Here is a 19,245-nt window from a genome sequence, read left to right on the forward strand (position 1 = left end):
AGCTCTGTAAATGGACATAATGAGCAAATATTCTTACTTAATTTGTGAGTATATACTGACACTTTCAATCCCAATCCAACACCAAGAGGTTCTTCCTCAACTTCCCTGGTCCATAGTTTTACCTCTTCTCTCTCATGTTGATAACCCTGATTCCAAACAATTTTTAATACATTTACTCGTGCGCTCTATCCTATAATACACACAAAATTGTTTTGAAATTATTCCATCAATATGACTACCAACAATAAATCTGCAAAGTAAAGTTCAAAATTTCCTTGCAGATGCTTCTGACATAAGAATACACACCGCTGTGGATCACAGTCAGAGAACTGCATTTAAAATTTACTTGATTATTTTCTGTGTGATCGTATTATCATTTTGACACACGGTTTAATTTAAATTTTTCTACTTCTGTTGTAGTGTTTTCTTTTTCTACTTTTTTTTGAATATGTAAAACCACATGGTTTAAAAGTAAAAAATATGTTAAAATATAGTACTTAGCAAAGTTTCACCATCATTTCTATAGCTTAAACCACATTCCTTAGATGAAAACATTTTTATTACCTTCTGGCTTGTCCTTCCTGAAAAATAAGCATGTATTAATAATAAGTACAAACACGTCTATCCTCTCCTTTCCTAAAGAAAAGGTAGAATACTGAGTACATTTTTGCACTTCTCACTTTTTTTTTGTTTCTGAATAAACAATTTATCCTAGCAATAACTCAGCACCAGTCCATAGAGACCCTAACATTTTGGCCACGTAGAACTCCATTATGGGTATGCATGACCAGGTCATTCTTTAATGTCTCATACACAGTCTAACCATTTTGAAATCAGTAGCCCAAAGGAGGAAACCCTGGCGGCGTACTGGTTAAGTGCCACAGCTGTTAACCAAAGGGTCAGCAGTTTGAACCTACCAGGCACTCCTTGGAAACTCTATGGGGCAGTTCTATTCTGTCCTATAAGGTCGCTATGAGTCGAAATTGACTTGACAGCACTGGGTTTGGGTTTTTTTGGTTTTAGCACAAATGAAACAACTCACTTTTCAAAGGCACAAACTAGCCTTAGGAAGAAGAAAGGGAATTTTGAGTGCCAAAGGAATGCATGATAATAATCTCTTTGTAGTATATTCGAACTGTGTCTATAATTTAAATACAAAGTTTACCTCTATTATACACATATTTAGTGTTGTGGTGTTTTGTGTACATAAATGAAATAATGAGACAATATTGTAAGGCAATTTGGATACACCTACCCTGTGACATAACAATGAGTTCCCCTGCATATCTTGATATATTTACATGTAGGAAAAGCCCAAATCAAGTCCCACTTCTCTAACACCAAATATTTATTGATCAACCCAAATCTACCTACATCAATCCAATTCTCTTCCACTTTTGTTCTGACACCACGTGCACATGCAGCATCTTCCTCTGACCCTAACTAACCATCTGGAGCTAGAGCAGACCTCACACGTAAAGGGCAGAGACACCAGCTGCAACCTTGGGAGTCCTCCTGACCCACTGACTTCTGACCAGCTGGCTTCATACTCAGAAGTTCCCTCTACCCCTTCAGGATACCAGCCCTAAGCTCGGAGGTGCTCATTCCCCTCACTTTTGACCTGCTGGCTCTCACTACCACCTTGGGTTTGATAATTCACTGGAATGACTCACAGAAAGTCCTATACTTGCAGTTTTATAGCAAAAAGGATCCAAATGAGGAGACAAATAGGGAAGGACTGGGAAGGTTCTGAACATGGAGAGTCCTTGTCTCAAAAAGGGGTTCACTACCGTTTCATGTGCGTAGATGTCTCTCACCATCCAGGAAGCCCATGGGGCTTCTGTGTCCAGAGTCTTTTTCTGAGACTCACTACTTAGGCATGATTGAATGAATTTTCCCCCATTCACCCCACTCCCAAGTCTCAGGTTGGCTGATATAAGGAGGTCCTCTTTCTAGCCTTGCCAGGCCCTACTTGAGTCATCTTATTAGCATAAATCCTCAAATGTGGTCTGGAGGCCTGTAGAAAACAAAGGCACCTGAATTAGTCAGCAAATTTCAAGCATTTAGCGTTATCTCAAGGAGCACTGGAGACACAGTGGGTAAGTGCTGGGGTTCTAACCAAAAGCTCCATGGTTTGAACCCACCAACCACTCAGAGGGAAAAAGATGTAGCTATCTGCATCCGTAAAGATTTACATCCTTGGAAGCCCTACTGGGCTGGTCTACCCTGTCCAATAGGGTTACTAGGAGTCTGAGCCAACTTGGCAGCAAAGGGTTTAGTTTTTTTTTTTTGATTTAGAGTTATCTCTGAGAAACCAAGGGCAAAGACTAATTTCTTTGGATGAAGTTAAATCTTTACTGCACTTCAAAAAAAAAACAAATAAAAAACTGTGAAGTTTCTGGGTCAAGACATATTGAGAAACTGGAATGTGATGAATGTGGCCAAGCTCTCAAAGAACGGACTGGGGATGTATAAGTGTCAGAGCCCTGTATTGTAGCCTCAACAGCATGTGGTTGATTCTGAGTCACAGCACATGAGGTTAGTCTGGTTTGTCTGAGTGTATAAATGTTCAACATGGTTAATTGTTCTTTGTTGTATATCTAACAAATATGTTTGTTGTAAGAAAAACTTACCAAAAAAGAAATGTATAAAGAAGAAAATGAGAGTTCTCCTGCCTCCTGAACCCGCTCCCCAGATAAAACACTCCTGAGACACCTTTCTACATTACACATGGGAAGCTGTGGTGGCTTTGGAGTGCAATAGGTGCTGTTTGGACTAGGCACCCAGGAAGTCCCAAGTCCTGTCCTGACAATTATCTGCCCTCCCTGGGCAATGAGAAATGGGTGAAGGCAAAGAAAAGGAAAATAACACTGTTGTTTGCAGAAATTTCACCTTGGGACAGGAAACTCTGGTAAATGAGGCCGAGTATAGGATTTCTGACAGAGGTTTAAAGAGCTGTGCCATTGCCCTAAACCCAAAGTGGGTTTTACCTCATTTCCTAAGATGCGAATGATATGATAGAAGTCAATAAAAAGAGAGGTGCAGAGAGAAAGCAAGATGGATGAGTCCACTCACATAGGTCAATGGTCCTCAAGTCCTGTCTGATAGAGGACTGCCTTGAGATTAGTCCTAGAAACTATGGATGCTAAATGAGTATTCACTGGCGTATAATGAGATGGTCATACAGGGCCCCTACTAGTCGGAATGCATTGTACAGTAAGAGGTTTTTTTTTTTTTTTTAATTGAAATGATCATAGATATGAGTCAGAATCCACTTAGGAGGCAGTGGATTCAGGGATTCATACTGACATACAGTTGCAAAGTTTCCAGGTGGTTCCATGGTGTAATGGTGAGCACTCTGGACTCTGAATCCAGTGATCCGAATTCAAGTCTCAGTGGAACCTTAGTGTTTACTTTAAATGAAGGATTAAAAAAAAAAAAAAAAAACCTCCTTAAATTGCCTTTCCGGATCTCTCACCTGCCGCACCTGAGGGCCATTCAGGAGGTAGAAAGGCTTTCTGGCCAGAAGGGAAGAAGCAGGAGGGGAGCCCCAGGCACCACGCAGCGCGAGGAGCAACTCCAGATCCCGCTTCCCTCCTGCTCCCCGTGGCCTTTTCCGCCTTGCGGCCGGGTCTCCACTTCCTCTCGCCTACTCCTCGGGAAATGACGTCCGAGAAACCAGCAGAAAATAGCTGAGGAAGGAGGAGAGACAGGAAAGGACAGACGGGAGAATAGGAAAGAAATAAGGAGAAAGTAGGGAATGGTAGGCAGAGGAACTGGGCGTTCACAGCAGGGGCTTCAGGTGCTGGGTGTGGACCACCGCCGCTCCTCACTCAGGAGCGCTCCCATCCCTTCCTATCCCACCCGAGAACCTGGTTCCACCGATAAACCTCAAAGCTGCTTGTCTGGCATTTGTTCTTGCAAGTTTCCTTTCACTGTGTGGACGCGTGAAGTGGATTAAGTTGGTTCGCAAGTGAGTGGAAGCCAAGTGAAGGGCCTTGTGGACTCCCTCGGTGTTGACTAGCAGATGGTGTACCCATCTACCCAAATGCACGGGGTTTTTCCCCTTGCAGGCTGTCCGCAGGGCCTGGAGTGGAAAACTGGAAAATGAAGGTGTAACATTGTTTCTTTAGACATAAAGAGAGAAAGTGCCAGGTAACTGGTTACATGGGTTGAAGGTGGTTATCTCTGGAGAACAGGAAATGTAGCAAGGTTCAGGGCACTACTATTTTTCAGAACAAACTATTGGGCATATAGTACTTTGATAAAATATATACTAAATAAAAATAATTTCTTTGTTATGTAGAACATTTTTTATTTGAATTGAAATTTTGATGTACTACTATGTATCACTCTTCAAAGATTCTGGTGTTTGAGTCACATTCTACAGTCCTTTCACTGCAAGATTATAAAAATGTTATTGGGGCAATTTTGAAACAAACAACCAACCATTATTCCCCTTTTCATGAGCTGAGCAGATGGACTAATAGACTTGAAGATCCTCCCACATGTAACTATTTCTATAGCTCACGCTCTGAAGCATCAACGACTGAGAGGACTGGATGTGATTCAGTGTAAACAGTCCTGAGACCAAGGAAATCCATTAACCTCTGCAAATCTCAGCTTCCTCATCAGCAACTCGCTAAACCTTGTCTTCAGCGTTGGCTCAGATATAACTGGGCAATATTCCATGCTAAGGAGAAGAGAAGCTCTCAGCTCTTAATCATCAAGGTAGCTCAGGCCATAGGCATTGCAACTTCTCATTTTAAGGTCCTGCACATTGCCTGGTTTTCTTTGTATCTACCCTTGATTGGCCTCTTTGCTATCCTCTTTGGTATCCAGTGGCCCCTCAGGTTGTACAGATAGATCTCTATGTGCTGTCTCCACAGGGGCCACAAGGAGGGGCCAGGACCCTTCCCCTTGGGACTATTGTTATCGCTTCAAACTCTTTTTCTGACTCCAGTTACATGGGTATTATGCCACTTGATGTTTTCTCAGAGGTCAGTGATGCTCTGTTCTTTTCATCATTAGTTCTTTTTTTCCCTCTGGTTTTAATTTTGGATAATTTATGTTGCTATGTCTCCTACAGTGTCCAGTTAACTGATAAAGTCATCTAGTGTCTTTTTCAATTCTAGAAGTTCTATTCGAGTCATATATGTATGTCTTTCATTTCTCTCCTCATCAAGCTCGTGCTTTCCTCCATTTTTCTGAACATATATGGTGTGTTTATAACAGCTGTCTTAATATTTTGTCTATTGATTCTATCAACTAAGTTACTTCTGTGTCTGTTTCTATTGATTGACTTTTCTCACGGCAATAGGACTCCACTTCTTTGCATACCTAATACCTGTTATTAGATGCCAGACATTATGAATTTTATGTTAAGTATTTAAAAATATTTTTATATAATTCTTTAAATATTTTTGGACTTTGCTCTGGAATGCCATTAAGTTGCTTGGAAACAGTTTGATTCTTGCCGGGCTGGCTTTTAAGCTTTGTTAGGTGGGTTCAGAAAATCCTTAGTCTAAGGCTAATTTGCACACAATTTTAGGGTATTACCCTTTTGAAGACTCTCCTTTCTGTCACATGTGTTAGATGCTCTTTCCATTCAGGCTGGTGGGAACACACACTGTTACTGGCTCGCTGAGCTCTGTCCTATACTTCCTGTGGTTCGATGTCTCCAAAGAGCTGTTTCACATATTTTGTCTTGTCTTCTAGCAGTTTAAGGTAGAAAAGTCAATATCACCTCCGTTAGTCCATCACGGCCCAAAGCAGAATCCTGTACGCTTTTCTTATATGTCACAATAAAGGGGGAAAAACACTTATCTTTGATGTTATTTCCTATCTCCCATACCTAATATACAAACTCTGCCGGTATAGTGGCTAAGTACTAAGGTTCCTAACCAAAAGGTCCCCAATTCAAATCCACCAGGCACTCCCTCCAAACTTTATGCAGAAGTTCTGCTCTGTCCTATAGGATCGCTGTGAAATTGAAATCGACTTGACGGCAATAGTTTTGGCTTTTCTTTGGTATACCTAATATGTACCATGCACTATGCTATGTGTTATTATATCATCCCATTAATCTGTACAATAACTCTACAAGACAGTTAGTACTATTATTTTCATATAAGACTTGAAATATTGAAGGATCTGGGCCAAGGTCAAACAGAAGGCAAGCAGTGGTGCCAGGACTGGAAGGGAGGCCTTCCCAGAGGTAGTACTCCTAGCCATAGACCAGACCAAAGATCATTGTAACAACCCTGATATATCTGATATGCCTGAAATCCAGTATCCAAGGAGATCCTAGGCACCGTGTAGATAGACTCCTTTTGGTCAGAAACTCCTCCGTCAGGGAGCCAGAAAGCAACTTAGCCCTTAAGCTCTGACTGAGGAAAGCCCTTCAACTCTCTGCAAAGCCATGTTCTGTCATTGGAAAGGCACTGAAAATGGACTTCGATCCTAATTCGGTTATTTTACATCTGGGTGAGGAAACATCCTGAAGCTGGGGAGATAGTTCACAGCTCTTCTTCACTGAGATTTAACAGCTTGTAGGATGCACGGCACTCAGCATCTTGCAGGTTTTAGCTGTTTTTCTTTGAATCTGCCCTTGGTCTTCTCCACCCCCCCCCCCGCCCCCACCCTCCCCAGCATCTTCTGGGACCTTGCAGATCTCTGTGCAGTGTGCTCGCAGTAGCCACGAGGGGGCGCCGTGGTCATTCGTGCCTTTTCTCAGTTTGGTTAGTGAAGAAAATTTCAAGGTTATTTCAATTTACTAGGACACTGTGGCTCAGAAGTGAGAGCGAGGTGAGAACACATCCTGGGAAGGGTTGGCAAAATGCCCACACCTACCAACACAAGACCTAGGGTGTTCTTTTAAAGTGTATTTAATATCTAGCATTTTCAGATAAGGAAAAATCTAAAATTATTTCTGACAGTGAGAAGACAATCTGCTATTTATTGAAATTCATGGAGGCCCTGGCTGGCAAGAACAGTTAAACCCTCGACTACTAACCCAAAGATTGGTTACCTTAATAAACAGCCATGCCAACTCACTGATTAGCAATAATCTGATTTGCATAGACTCATGGCACTGGCTTCTTAGTCATGGTGTCCCTACCAATGAGATAGATGGGAAATCTACTAAATATTTACTTCATCTGTACAAGCAGAAGATTTCTAGGTCAAGTGAACTGCAGTCTAATTTGAATCACCAGAATAGAGAGTCATGTCCCTTCAATCAATTCCCAGAGTTGAGCCAGTTTGTAGATCTACAACCCCTTGAATATAGGGGAGGCCTTGTCACCTTGAGGAAAGGCCCCACTACACTGCCAAAAATTAATACTCTTAGTCTTCCTCCCAGCCTTCCCAAAAGTGTTCTATGACCTTTTATGAGTGAGTGTTCTTTGTGGAAAAGGAAGTAGTCAGACTTCTCTGGGATTACTGGATACTGGCTCTGAAATTACACTAATTTCAGGAGACCCAAAACGTCATCATGGTCTACCAGTCAGAGTAGGGACATATGGAGGTCAGATTAGTATTGGAGACTTAACTCAGGTTCATCACACAGTGGGTCCCATGGGTCCTGAATCCATTCTGTAGTGATTTCCCCACTTCCAGAATTCATAATTGGAATAGATTTACTCAGCAACTGGCAGAACCCTAACATCAGATCCCTGAAAACAGGAATAAGGGCTATTATGATAGGAAAAGCCAAGAGGAAGCCATTAGAACTGCCCGTAACTAAGAAAATAGTAAACAAAACAATACCACATTCTTGGAGGGTTTGGAGAAACCACTGCCACCATCAAGGATTTGAAGGCTGCAAGGGTGATGATTCCCACCACATCCCCATTCAACTTGCCTATTTGGCCTATGCAAAAAAGCTGATGGATCTTGGAGAATGACAGTGGACTATCTTAAACTTAATCAGGTAATGACTCCAATTGCAGCTGCTGTTCCAGATGCGGTATCTTTCTTTAGCAAGTTAATACCTCTCCTGTTACCTGATATGTAGCTATTGATCTGGCCAATGCCGTTTTTTTGATTACAGTTTCAAAAGAACACCAGGACCAATTTGCCTTCAGCTGGCAAGGCCAGAAATACACCTTCACTGTGCTACCTCATGGTATATCAACTCACCGGTCCTATGTCATAAATTAGTCTGCAGGAAACTTGACCACCTCTCCCTTTCATAAGATGTCACACTGATCCATCACATTGATGACAATATGCTGAATGGACATATTGAGGAAGAAGTGTCAATGATTCTGAACTTACTGGTAAAACATTTGCATGCTAGAGGATGGGAAATTAATCCCACAAAATTTCAGGGTGCCCTCAAGCCACTCTGCCTCTTGGGCCATATTACCTGCTGATCAAATGGTGCTTGAAGTGTCAATGGCAGATAGAAACGGTCTTTGGAGTCTTTAGCAGGCCTCTATTGGTGAATGACAGTGCAGACCCTTAGGATTTTGGAGCAAAGCCCTGCCATCCTCTGCAGACAATACTTTCATTTTGAAAAACAGCTTACAGCTTGTTACTGGGCCTTAGCAAAGACTGCTTAACCATGGGCCACCAAGTCTCCATGCAGCCTGAGTATCCATCGTGAACTGGGTGTTGTCTGACCCACAGAGCCATAAAGTCGGACCTAACATTATGTCATGAAATGAAAGTGGTATATACAAGATCAGGCATGAGCAGGACCGGAAGGTACAAGTAAGTTGCATAAGGAAATGGTGCTAATGCCCATTGTCTGCACTCCTATCACATTACCTGCCCTCTCCCAGTCTGCACCTATGGCCTCATGGAGAGTTCCTTGTGATCAGTTGACTAAGGAAGAGAAAACTCATGCATGGTTTATACATGGTGTCTTAGTCATCTAGTGCTGCTATAACAGAAATATCACAAGAGAATGGCTTTAACAAAGAGATGTTTATTTCCTCACAGGAACACAAAAAGTCCAAATTCAGGGCGTCAGCTCCAGGGGAATGTATTGTCTCTCTGTCAGCCTTCTCATCAATCTTCCCCTGGACTAGGAGCTTCTCCACACAGTGACCCTGGGCCCAAAGGACACGCTTTGCTCCTGGCATTGCTTTCTTGATGGTATGAGGTCCCCCTGTCTCTCTATTAGCTTCTGTCTTTTAAACCTCCAACGATTGCCTCTAGACACAATACAATCTTGTAGATTGAGTCCTGCCTCACTAACACAGCTGCTGCACATCCTCCGTCATTAACATCACAGAGGCAGAGCTTACAACAAGTAGGCAAATCACACAATACCCGGAATCATGGCACAGCCAAACTGATACATTTTTTGGGGGACATAAAAACACACACACACAAAAAAAAATTTTTGTTTTTTTATAATTCAAAGCATGATGGATGGTTCTGTCCTAAGCACAAGCACCACTCAAAAGTGGACAACCTCAGCAGTGTAGCCCCTTTCTGGGACCTCCCTGAAGGACTGTGGTGAAGGGACATCTTCCCAACAGTCAGAACTGTGAGCAGTGCACCTGCTTGTTAACTTTGCCTTCAAGAAAAATTGGCTAGATGTATCATTGCATACTGATTCATGGGCTGTGGCTGATGATTTGGCTGGATGGTCAGGGACATGGAAGGAACATGACTGGAAAATTGGAGACAAGGAGATATGTGGAAGAGGAATGTGAATAGACCTCTCTGAACAGGCCAAAGAAACGAAGATATTTGTGTGTTATGTGAACCATCACCAAGGGTGACCTCTGCAGAGGAGGATTTTAATTATCAAAAGGATAGAATGACTCATTTTGTGGAAACCAGTCACCTTCTTTTCCCAGCCACTCCCATCATTTCCCAATGGGCTCATGAACAAAGTGGTCATGGTGGCATTGATGGAGGTTTTGTATAGGTTCAGCAACATGGCCTTCCAATCATCAAGGCTGACATGGGCTACAACCAAAGCTGAATGCCAAATATGCCAGCAGCAGAGACTAACCTTGGGTCCACTATATGGCACAATTCCTCAAGGTGATCAGCCAGCAACCTGGTGGAAGATTAATTACATTGAACAACTTCCATGATGCAAAGGGCAGAGTTTCATTCTTACTGGGATAGACACTTACTCTGGACATGGATTAGCCTTCCCTGCATGCATGACTATGATCAGTGGACTAATAGAATGCCTTCTCCACAGTCATGATATCCCACAGAGCATCACCTTGGGCCAAGGGACTCCCTTCACAGCAAATGAAGGACAGCAATGAGCCCATGCTCATGCAATTCACTTGTCTTACTGTGTTCACATTATTCTGAAGCAGCTGGCTTGATGGAACAATGGAATGGCCTTCTGAAGACACAATTATGGTGTTAACCATGTGGCAACACTTTGCAGGATTCTGGGAATGTTCTCCAGGAGGCTGTATATTTTCTTTTCTTTTTTTTTATTAACTTTTATTGAGCTTCAAGTGAACGTTTACAAATGAAGTCAGTCTGTCACATATAAGTTTATATACATCTTACTCCTTACTCCCACTTGCTCTCCCCCTAATGAGTCAGCCCTTCCAGTCTCTCCTTTTGTGACAATTTTGTCAGCTTCCAACTCTCTCTATCCTCCCATCCCCCCTCCACACAGGAGATGCCAACACAGTCTCAAGTGTCCACCTGATATAATTAGCTCACTCTTCTTCAGCATCTCTCTCCTACCCACTGTCCACTCCCTTTCATGTCTAATGAGTTGTCTTCAGGAATGGTTCCTGTCCTGTGCCAACAGAAGGTTTGGGGACCATGCCCACCGGGATTCCTCTAGTCACAGTCAGACCATTAAGTATGGTATTTTTGTGAGAATTTGGGGTCTGCATCCCACTGATCTCCTGCTCCCTCAGGGGTTCTCTATTGTGCTCCCTGTCAGGGCAGTCATCGATTGTGGCCGGGCACCAACTAGTTCTTCTGGTCTCAGGATAATGTAGGTCTCTGGTTCATGTGGCCCTTTCTGTCTCTTGGGCTCTTAGTTATCGTGTGACCTTGGTGTTCTTCATTCTCCTTTGCTCCAGGTGGGTTGAGACCAATTGATGCATCTTAGATGGCCGCTTGTTAGCATTTAAGACCCCAGACACCACATTTCAAAGTGGGATGCAGAATGTTTTCATAATAGAATTATTTTGCTAATTGACTTAGAAGTCCCCTTAGAGCATGGTTCCCAAACCCCCGCCCTTGCTCCGCTGACCTTTGAAGCATTCATTTTATCCCAGAAACTTCTTTGCTTTTGGTCCAGTCCATTTGGGCTGACCTTCCATGTATTGAGTGTTGTCCTTCCCTTCACCTAAAGCAGTTCTTATCTACTAATTAATCAGTAAAAAACCCTCTCCCTCCCTCCCTCCCTCCCTCCCTCTCCCCCCTCGTAACCACAAAAGTATGTGTTCTTCTCAGTTTATACTATTTCTCAAGATCTTATAATAGTGGTCTTATACAATATTTGTCCTTTTGCCTCTGACTAATTTCACTCAGCATAATGCCTTCCAGGTTCCTCCATGTTATGAAATGTTTCACAGATTCGTCACTGTTCTTTATCGATGCGTAGTATTCCATTGTGTGAATATACCACAGTTTATTTACCCATTCATCCGTTGATGGACACCTTGGTTGCTTCCAGCTTTTTGCTATTGTAAACAGAGCTGCAATAAACATGGGTGTGCATATATCTGTTTGTGTGAAGGCTCTTGTATCTCTAGGGTATATTCCGAGGAGTGGGATTTCTGGGTTGTATGGTAGTTCTATTTCTAACTGTTTAAGATAACGCCAGATAGATTTCCAAAGTGGTTGTACCATTTTACATTCCCACCAGCAGTGTAGAAGAGTTCCAATCTCTCCGCAGCCTCTCCAACATTTATTATTTTGTGTTTTTTGGATTAATGCCAGCCTTGTTGGAGTGAGATGGAATCTCATCGTAGTTTTAATTTGCATTTCTCTAATGGCTAATGATCGAGAGCATTTTCTCATGTATCTGTTGGCTGCCTGAATATCTTCTTTAGTGAAGTGTGTGTTCATATCCTTTGCCTACTTCTTGATTGGGTTGTTTGTCTTTTTGTGGTTGAGTTTTGACAGAATCATATAGATTTTAGAGATGAGGCGCTGGTCGGAGATGTCATAGCTGAAAATTCTTTCCCAGTCTGTAGGTGGTCTTTTTACTCTTTTGGTGAAGTCTTTAGATGAGCATAGGTGTTTGATTTTTAGGAGCTCCCAGTTATCTGGTTTCTCTTCGTCATTTTTGGTAATGTTTTGTATTCTGTTTATGCCTTGTATTAGGGCTCCTAGGGTTGTCCCAATTTTTTCTTCCATGATCTTTATCGTTTTAGTCTTTATGTTTAGGTCTTTGATCCACTTGGAGTTAGTTTTTGTGCTTGGTGTGAGGTATGGGTCCTATTTCATTTTTTTTGCAAATGGATATCCAGTTATGCCAGCACCATTTGTTAAAAAGACTATCTTTTCCCCAATTAACTGACACTGGACCTTTGTCAAATATCAGCTGCTCATATGTGGTTGGATTTATATCTGGGTTCTCAATTCTGTTCCACTGGTCTATGTGCCTGTTGTTGTACCAATACCAGGTTGTTTTGACTACTGTGGCTGTATAATAGCTTCTGAAATCAGGTAGAGTGAGGCCTCCCACTTTCTTCTTCTTTTTCAGTAATGCTTTGCTTATCTGAGGCTTCTTTCCCTTCCATATGAAGTTGGTGATTTGTTTCTCTATCACCTTAAAAAATGTCATTGGAATTTGGATCGGAAGTGCATTGTATGTATAGATGACTTTTGGTAGACTAGACATTTTTACTATGTTAAGTCTTCCTATCCATGAGCAAGGTATGTTTTTCCACTTAAGTAGGTCCTTTTTAATTTCTTGTAGTAGAGCTTTGTAGTTTTCTTTGTATAGGTCTTTTACATCCTTGGTAAGATTTATTCCTAAATATTTTATCTTCTTGGGGGCTACTGTGAATGGTATTGATTTGGTTATTTCCTCTTCGATGTTCTTTTTGTTGATGTAGAGGAATCCAAGTGATTTTTGTATGTTTATCTTATAACCTGAGACTCTGCCAAACTCTTCTATTAGTTTCAGTAGTTTTCTGGAGGATTCCTTAGGGTTTTCTGTGTATAAGATCATGTCATCTGCAAATAGAGATAATTTTACTTCCTCCTTGCCAATCTGGATGCCCTTTATTTCTTTGTCTAGCCTAATTGCCCTGGCTAGGACTTCTAGCACGATGTTGAATAAGAGCGGTGATAAAGGGCATCCTTGTCTGGTTCCCATTCTCAAGGGAAATGCTTTCAGGCTCTCTCCATTTAGAATGATGTTGGCTGTTGGCTTTGCATAAAAAAAAATAAGAGCGGTGATAAAGGGCATCCTTGTCTGGTTCCCATTCTCAAGGGAAATGCTTCCAGGCTCTCTCCATTTAGAATGATGTTGGCTGTTGGCTTGCATAGATGCCCTTTATTATGTTGAGGAATTTTCCTTCAATTCCTACTTTGGTGAGAGTTTTTATCATAAAAGGGTGTTGGACTTTGTCAAATGCCTTTTCTGCATCAATTGATAAGATCATGTGGTTTTTGTCTTTTGTTTTATTTATGTGATGGATTACAGTAATGGTTTTTCTGATATTAAACCAGCCTTGCATACCTGGTATAAATCCCACTTGATCGTGGTGAATTATTTTTTTGATGTGTTGTTGAATTCTATTGGCTAGAATTTTGTTGAGGATTTTTGCATCTATGTTCATAAGGGATATAGGTCTGTAATTTTCTTTTTTTTGTAATGTCTTTACCTGGTTTTGGTATCAGGGAGATGGTGGCTTCACAGAATGACTTGGGTAGTATTCCGTCATTTTCTATGCTTTGAAATACCTTCAGTAGTAGTGGTGTTAACTCTTCTCTGAAAGTTTGGTAGAACTCTGCAGTGAAGCCGTCCGGGCCAGGGCTTTTCGTTTTTGGGAGTTTTTTGATTACCTTTTCAATCTCTTTTTTTGTTATGGGTCTATTTAGTTGTTCTACTTCTGATTGTGTTAGTTTAGGTAGGTAGTGTTTTTCCAGGAATTCATCCATTTCTTCTAGGTTTGCAAATTTGTTAGAGTACAATTTTTCGTAAAAATCTGATATGATTCTTTTAATTTCAGTTGGGTCTGTTGTGATGTGGCCCTTCTCGTTTCTTATTCAGGTTATTTGGTTCCTTTCCTGTATTTCTTTAGTCAGTTTAGCCAATGGTTTATCGATTTTGTTAATTTTTTCATAGAACCAGCTTTTGGCTTTGTTAATTCTTTCAATAGTTTTTCTGTTCTCTAATTCATTTAGTTCAGCTCTAATTTTTATTATTTGTTTTCTTCTGGTGCCTGATGGATTCTTTTGTTGCTCACTTTCTATTTGTTCAAGTTGTAGGGACAGTTCTCTGATTTTGGCTCTTTCTTCTTTTTGTATGTGAGCATTTATCGATATAAATTGGCCTCTGAGCACTGCTTTTGCTGTGTCCCAGAGGTTTTGATAGGAAGTATTTTCATTCTCGTTGCATTCTATGAATTTCCTTATTCCCTCCTTGATGTCTTCTATAACCCAGCCTTTTTTCAGGAGGGTATTGTTCAGTTTCCAAGTATTTGATTTCTTTTCCCTAGTTTTTCTGTTATTGATTTCTAGTTTTATTGCCTTGTGGTCTGAGAAGATGCTTTGTAATATTTCGATATTTTGGATTCTGCAAAGGTTTGTTTTATGACCTAATATGTGGTCTATTCTAGAGAATGTTCCATGTGCGCTAGAAAAAAAGTATATTTTGCAGCAGTTGGGTGGAGAGTTCTGTATAAGTCAATGAGGTCAAGTTGGTTGATTGTTGTAATTAGGTCTTCCGTGTCTCTATTGAGCTTCTTACTGGATGTCCTGTCCTTCTCCGAAAGTGGTGTGTTGAAGTCTCCTACTATAATTGTGGAGGTGTCTATCTCACTTTTCAGCTCTGTTAAAGTTTGATTTATGTACCTTGCAGCCCTGTCATTGGGTGCATAAATATTTAATATGGTTATGTCTTCCTGATCAATTGTCCCTTTTATCATTATGTAGTGTCCTTCTTTATCCTTTGTGGTGGATTTAAGTCTAAAGTCTATTTTGTCAGAAATTAATATTGCTACTCCTCTTCTTTTTTGCTTGTTGTTTGCTTGATATATTTTTTTCCATCCTTTGAGTTTTAGTTTGTTTGTGTCTCTAAGTCTAAGGTGTGTCTCTTGTAGGCAGCATATAGACGGATCGTGTTTCTTTGTCCAGTCCGAGACTCTCTGTCCCTTTATTGGTGCATTTAGTCCATTTACATTCAGCGTAATTAGAGATAAATAAGTGTTTACTGTTGTCATTTTGATGCCTTTTTATGTGTGTTGTTGACAATTTCATTTTTCCACATACTTTTTTGTGCTGAGACGTTTTTCTTAGTAAATTGTGAGATCCTCGTTTTCATCGTGTTTGACTTTATGTTTGTTGAGTTGTTACGTTTTTCTTGGCTTTTATCTTGAGTTATGGAGTTGTTATACCTCTTTGTGGTTACCTTAATATTTACCCCTATTTTTCTAAGTAAAAACCTAACTTGTAATGTTCTATATCGCCTTGTATCACTCTCCATATGGAGGTTCTATGCCACCTGTATTTAGTCCCTCTTTTTGATTATTGTGATCTTTTACATTTTGACTTCAGTGATTCCCTGTTATGAGCATTTTTTTTTAATTAACCTTAATTTGTTTTTGTGATTTCCCTATTTGAGTTGATATCAGGATGTTCTGTTTTGTGACCTCGTGTTGTGCTGGTATTTGATATTATTGGTTTTCTGACCAAACAATATCCTTTAGTATTTCTTGTAGCTTTGGTTTGGTTTTTGCAAATTCTCTAAACTTGTGTTTATCTGTAAATATCTTAATTTCGCCTTCGTATTTGAGAGAGAGTTTTGCTGGATATATGATCCTTGGCTGGCAGTTTTTCTCCTTCAGTGCTCTGTATATGTCGTCCCATTCCCTTCTTGCCTGCATGGTTTCTGCTGAGTAGTCTGAACTTATTCTTATTGATTCTCCCTTGAAGGTGATCTTTATTTTCTCCCTGGCTGCTTTTAAAATTTTCTGTTTATCTTTGGTTTTGGTGAGTTTGATGATAATATGTCTTGGTGTTTTTCTTTTTGGATCAATCTTAAATGGGGTTCGATGAGCATCTTGGATAGAAATCCTTTCATCTTTCATGATGTCAGGGAAGTTTTGTGTCAGGAGTTCTTCAACTATTTTCTCTGTGTTTTCTGTCCCCCCTCCCTGTTCTGGGACTCCAATCACCCGCAAGTTATCCTTCTTGATAGAGTCCCACATGATTCTGAGGGTTTCTTCATTTTTTTAATTCTTTTATCTGATTTTTTTTCAGCTATGTTGGTGTTGATTCCCTGGTCCTCCAGATTTCCCAGTCTGCATTCTAATTGCTCGAGTCTGCTCCTCTGACTTCCTATTGCGTTGTGTAATTCTGTAATTTTATTGTTAATCTTTTGGATTTCTACATGCTGTCTCTCTATGGATTCTTGCATCTTATTAATTTTTCCACTATGTTCTTGAATAATCTTTTGAGTTCTTCAACAGTTTTATCAGTGTGTTCCTTGGCTTTTTCTGCAGTTTGCCTTATTTCGTTTGTGATGTCTTGAAGCATTCTGTAAATGAGTTTTTTATATTCTGCATCTGATAATTCCAGAATTGTATCTTCATTTGGGAAAGATTTTGATTCTTTTCTTTGGGGGGTTGTAGAAGCTGTCATGGTCTGCTTCTTTATGTGGTTTGATATCGACTGCTGTCTCCGAGCCATCACTGGGAAACTTGTTTTTCCAGAAATTCCGCTAAAAAAAAATGCAGTCAGATCCCTATCAGAACTGCCTTTGGATTATAATTGCCACCTTGTTCCCTGTAAGGATGAAAGTCCGAGATTTGGATCATATATGCTTGGCTGGAGCTGGTTCTGTGTTTTTAGTCCAATTAAGGATGGATTTTTGGTCCCTGGGTTTTTTGTGGTTCCTTCTCTCAGGCCGGAAGAATGGGTTAGGAAAAGACCAAAAGAAAAAAAAAAGGCGGGGGGGGGGAGCAACGCCGCCGCGGAGCTGGAGCTGTTCTCCCTCTGGCTCAGGAAATTCCAATGTTAATGAAGCCACCTGGGGAGGGTGGGGGAGGGATCAGAGAGATAGGAGTGTAGTACCTCGGAGTATAGCCAGCGTTGCTTGTCTTGCTTGGAATGACTATTATATCTGAGATTCCCGAGGGGCCTGTCACCTATGTGTGTTGGCTGTGTGGAGATTGCCCCCGGGGGTCTGGCCTGCTGAAGCCGTGGTCAGATCCTCCGCTGCCAGTCCAAATCCTAGTGTCAAGGTTCCCCTGCTGGGACGCTTTACTCCCGGCTCCAAAATCAGTCACTGCCTCCCGGGGAATTCTCGTCCCACCAGCCGAGTTGCTGCGCTGCCTCCGCGGACTGGCTGGGCCCCTCCCGAGTTCAGTTCAGGGGGGTAGGGCTGCGCCCTTGTTTGCAGTGTCACAAGATTTATGAGTTCAGTTCCCCTGGGCCCAGATGCCTGGCGCCAAGGTTACCTGACTGGGACCCTGGCTCCAGGCTCTGAAAACAGTCGCTGCCTCCCCGTATTTGTTCGTTTTCCGTCTCTAAATCTGTGTTTGTTGTTCAGGGTTTGTAGATGTTATGTATGTGATTGATTCACTTGTTTTTCCGAGTCTTTGTTGCAAGAGGGATCCGGGGCAGCATCTACCTAGTCCGCCATCTTGGCCCCGCCTCTTGAGGCTGTATATTTTCTAAACCAGCACCCAATACATGGTGCTGTTTCTCCCATAGGCAGGATTCATAGTTCCAGGTATGAGGGGTGGAGATGGGAGTGGCACCACTCACTGTTACCCCTATTGACCACCTCTCAAAAGTCTAGACGTCTTAGTTCCAGAGGGGGGAATGCTCCCACATGGAGACACACCAAAGATTCCACGGAACTGGAATTTAGGAAAACCACCTGACCATGTGGTTTACTCATGCCTATGGATCAAGAGGAAAACAAGCTAATTACCATATTGGCTGGTGTGATTGACCCTGAAAACCAAGGGGAAATTGGATTGATGTTGCAAACCAAAGGTAAAGAAGGGTATCTCTGGAACACAGGAGACCCCTTAAAGCGTCTGTTAGTATTACCATGCCCTGTTATTAAAGTCAATGAAAAATACAGCAACCCAATTCCAACATGACCACTAACGCTCCAGACCCTTCAGGAATAAAGGTTTAGGTCACCTCCCCAGGCAAAGAACAATGACCAGCTGAGTTGCTTCCTGAGTGCAAAGGGAATAGGAATGGGTGGTAGAAGAAGGTAGTTCTAAATACCACCTATGACCGTGTACCCAGTTGCAGAAACAAGAACTGTAACTGTTACGAGCATTTCTTTCTTCTGTGTGTGCATCAAATATTTTTGTTCTTCTCACTTATAAAATACAAGATTTAAACAGGGCTAGTGCATTTTCGCTGGTACGCATGTTAGATATATCATTTTAGGCATAACTGTAACTTTGTAATTGTCTTTATTTAGCAATGTTACATTGTTTAAGGTGATGTGTACAGGTGCCAGGTTGACAAGAGTGATCGTTAGGGTTGTGTGTCAGTTTGGCTAAAGTGAGGAACTGAAAGGGCATCATTTTAAAGCAAATTTAGTAAAACAAATATACCCAAGGCTCTTTCCTCATTCCTTCTGCCACAGGAAAGTCGAACACCTTTTGCAGGAATTCAACTTGGAGACTTCCTTGGGGGTGTTTTAAGAGATGTCTCTGATGAAACTGTCATAGCCTACCATTCACTAAGTTCCCTCTTATATTTTCCTCTTCTTTCCCATCTTAGGAAATATGATTCCCTAATTCAGGCTCAGGCTCAAGAACTGATACATTTACATCAGAAGATACAGGAAGGAATTGATGGGTGTTACCTTTTCACACAGCATGTGAAAAACACCATGAAGTCTTTTGAAGACTTCATCGGGAATACCAACATTGCCAACTACCAGAGACAGAGATTCTGTGATCAACTGGCCCATGGAAGCCAGCAGGCAGAGAGCCTCAGGAGCAAACTCACCATGGGCAAGTTGGCTACAGGCTCTGAAAGGCTGTAGCTCCTACCAAGGTCCTAGTCTCACAGAAGATTCTATGCCTTCACAACTCTATGAGTGACTTTTTAACCAGATGTCCTGCTTTTTTTCACACA

General features: G+C 41.4%; 1 non-coding gene across 1 annotated transcript; it reads left to right on the top strand.

Annotated features, from left to right (window-relative positions):
- Positions 1-3,332: 3,332 nt before the first annotated feature.
- TRNAQ-CUG (transfer RNA glutamine (anticodon CUG)) lies at positions 3,333-3,404 on the top strand. The gene has a single exon. It is a non-coding gene; the product is annotated as a tRNA-Gln (tRNA).
- The last annotated feature ends 15,841 nt before the right edge of the window (positions 3,405-19,245 follow it).

The sequence above is a fragment of the Elephas maximus genome, chromosome 3 (assembly GCF_024166365.1).
Source record: "Elephas maximus indicus isolate mEleMax1 chromosome 3, mEleMax1 primary haplotype, whole genome shotgun sequence".
Taxonomy (NCBI): Eukaryota; Metazoa; Chordata; class Mammalia; order Proboscidea; family Elephantidae; genus Elephas; species Elephas maximus.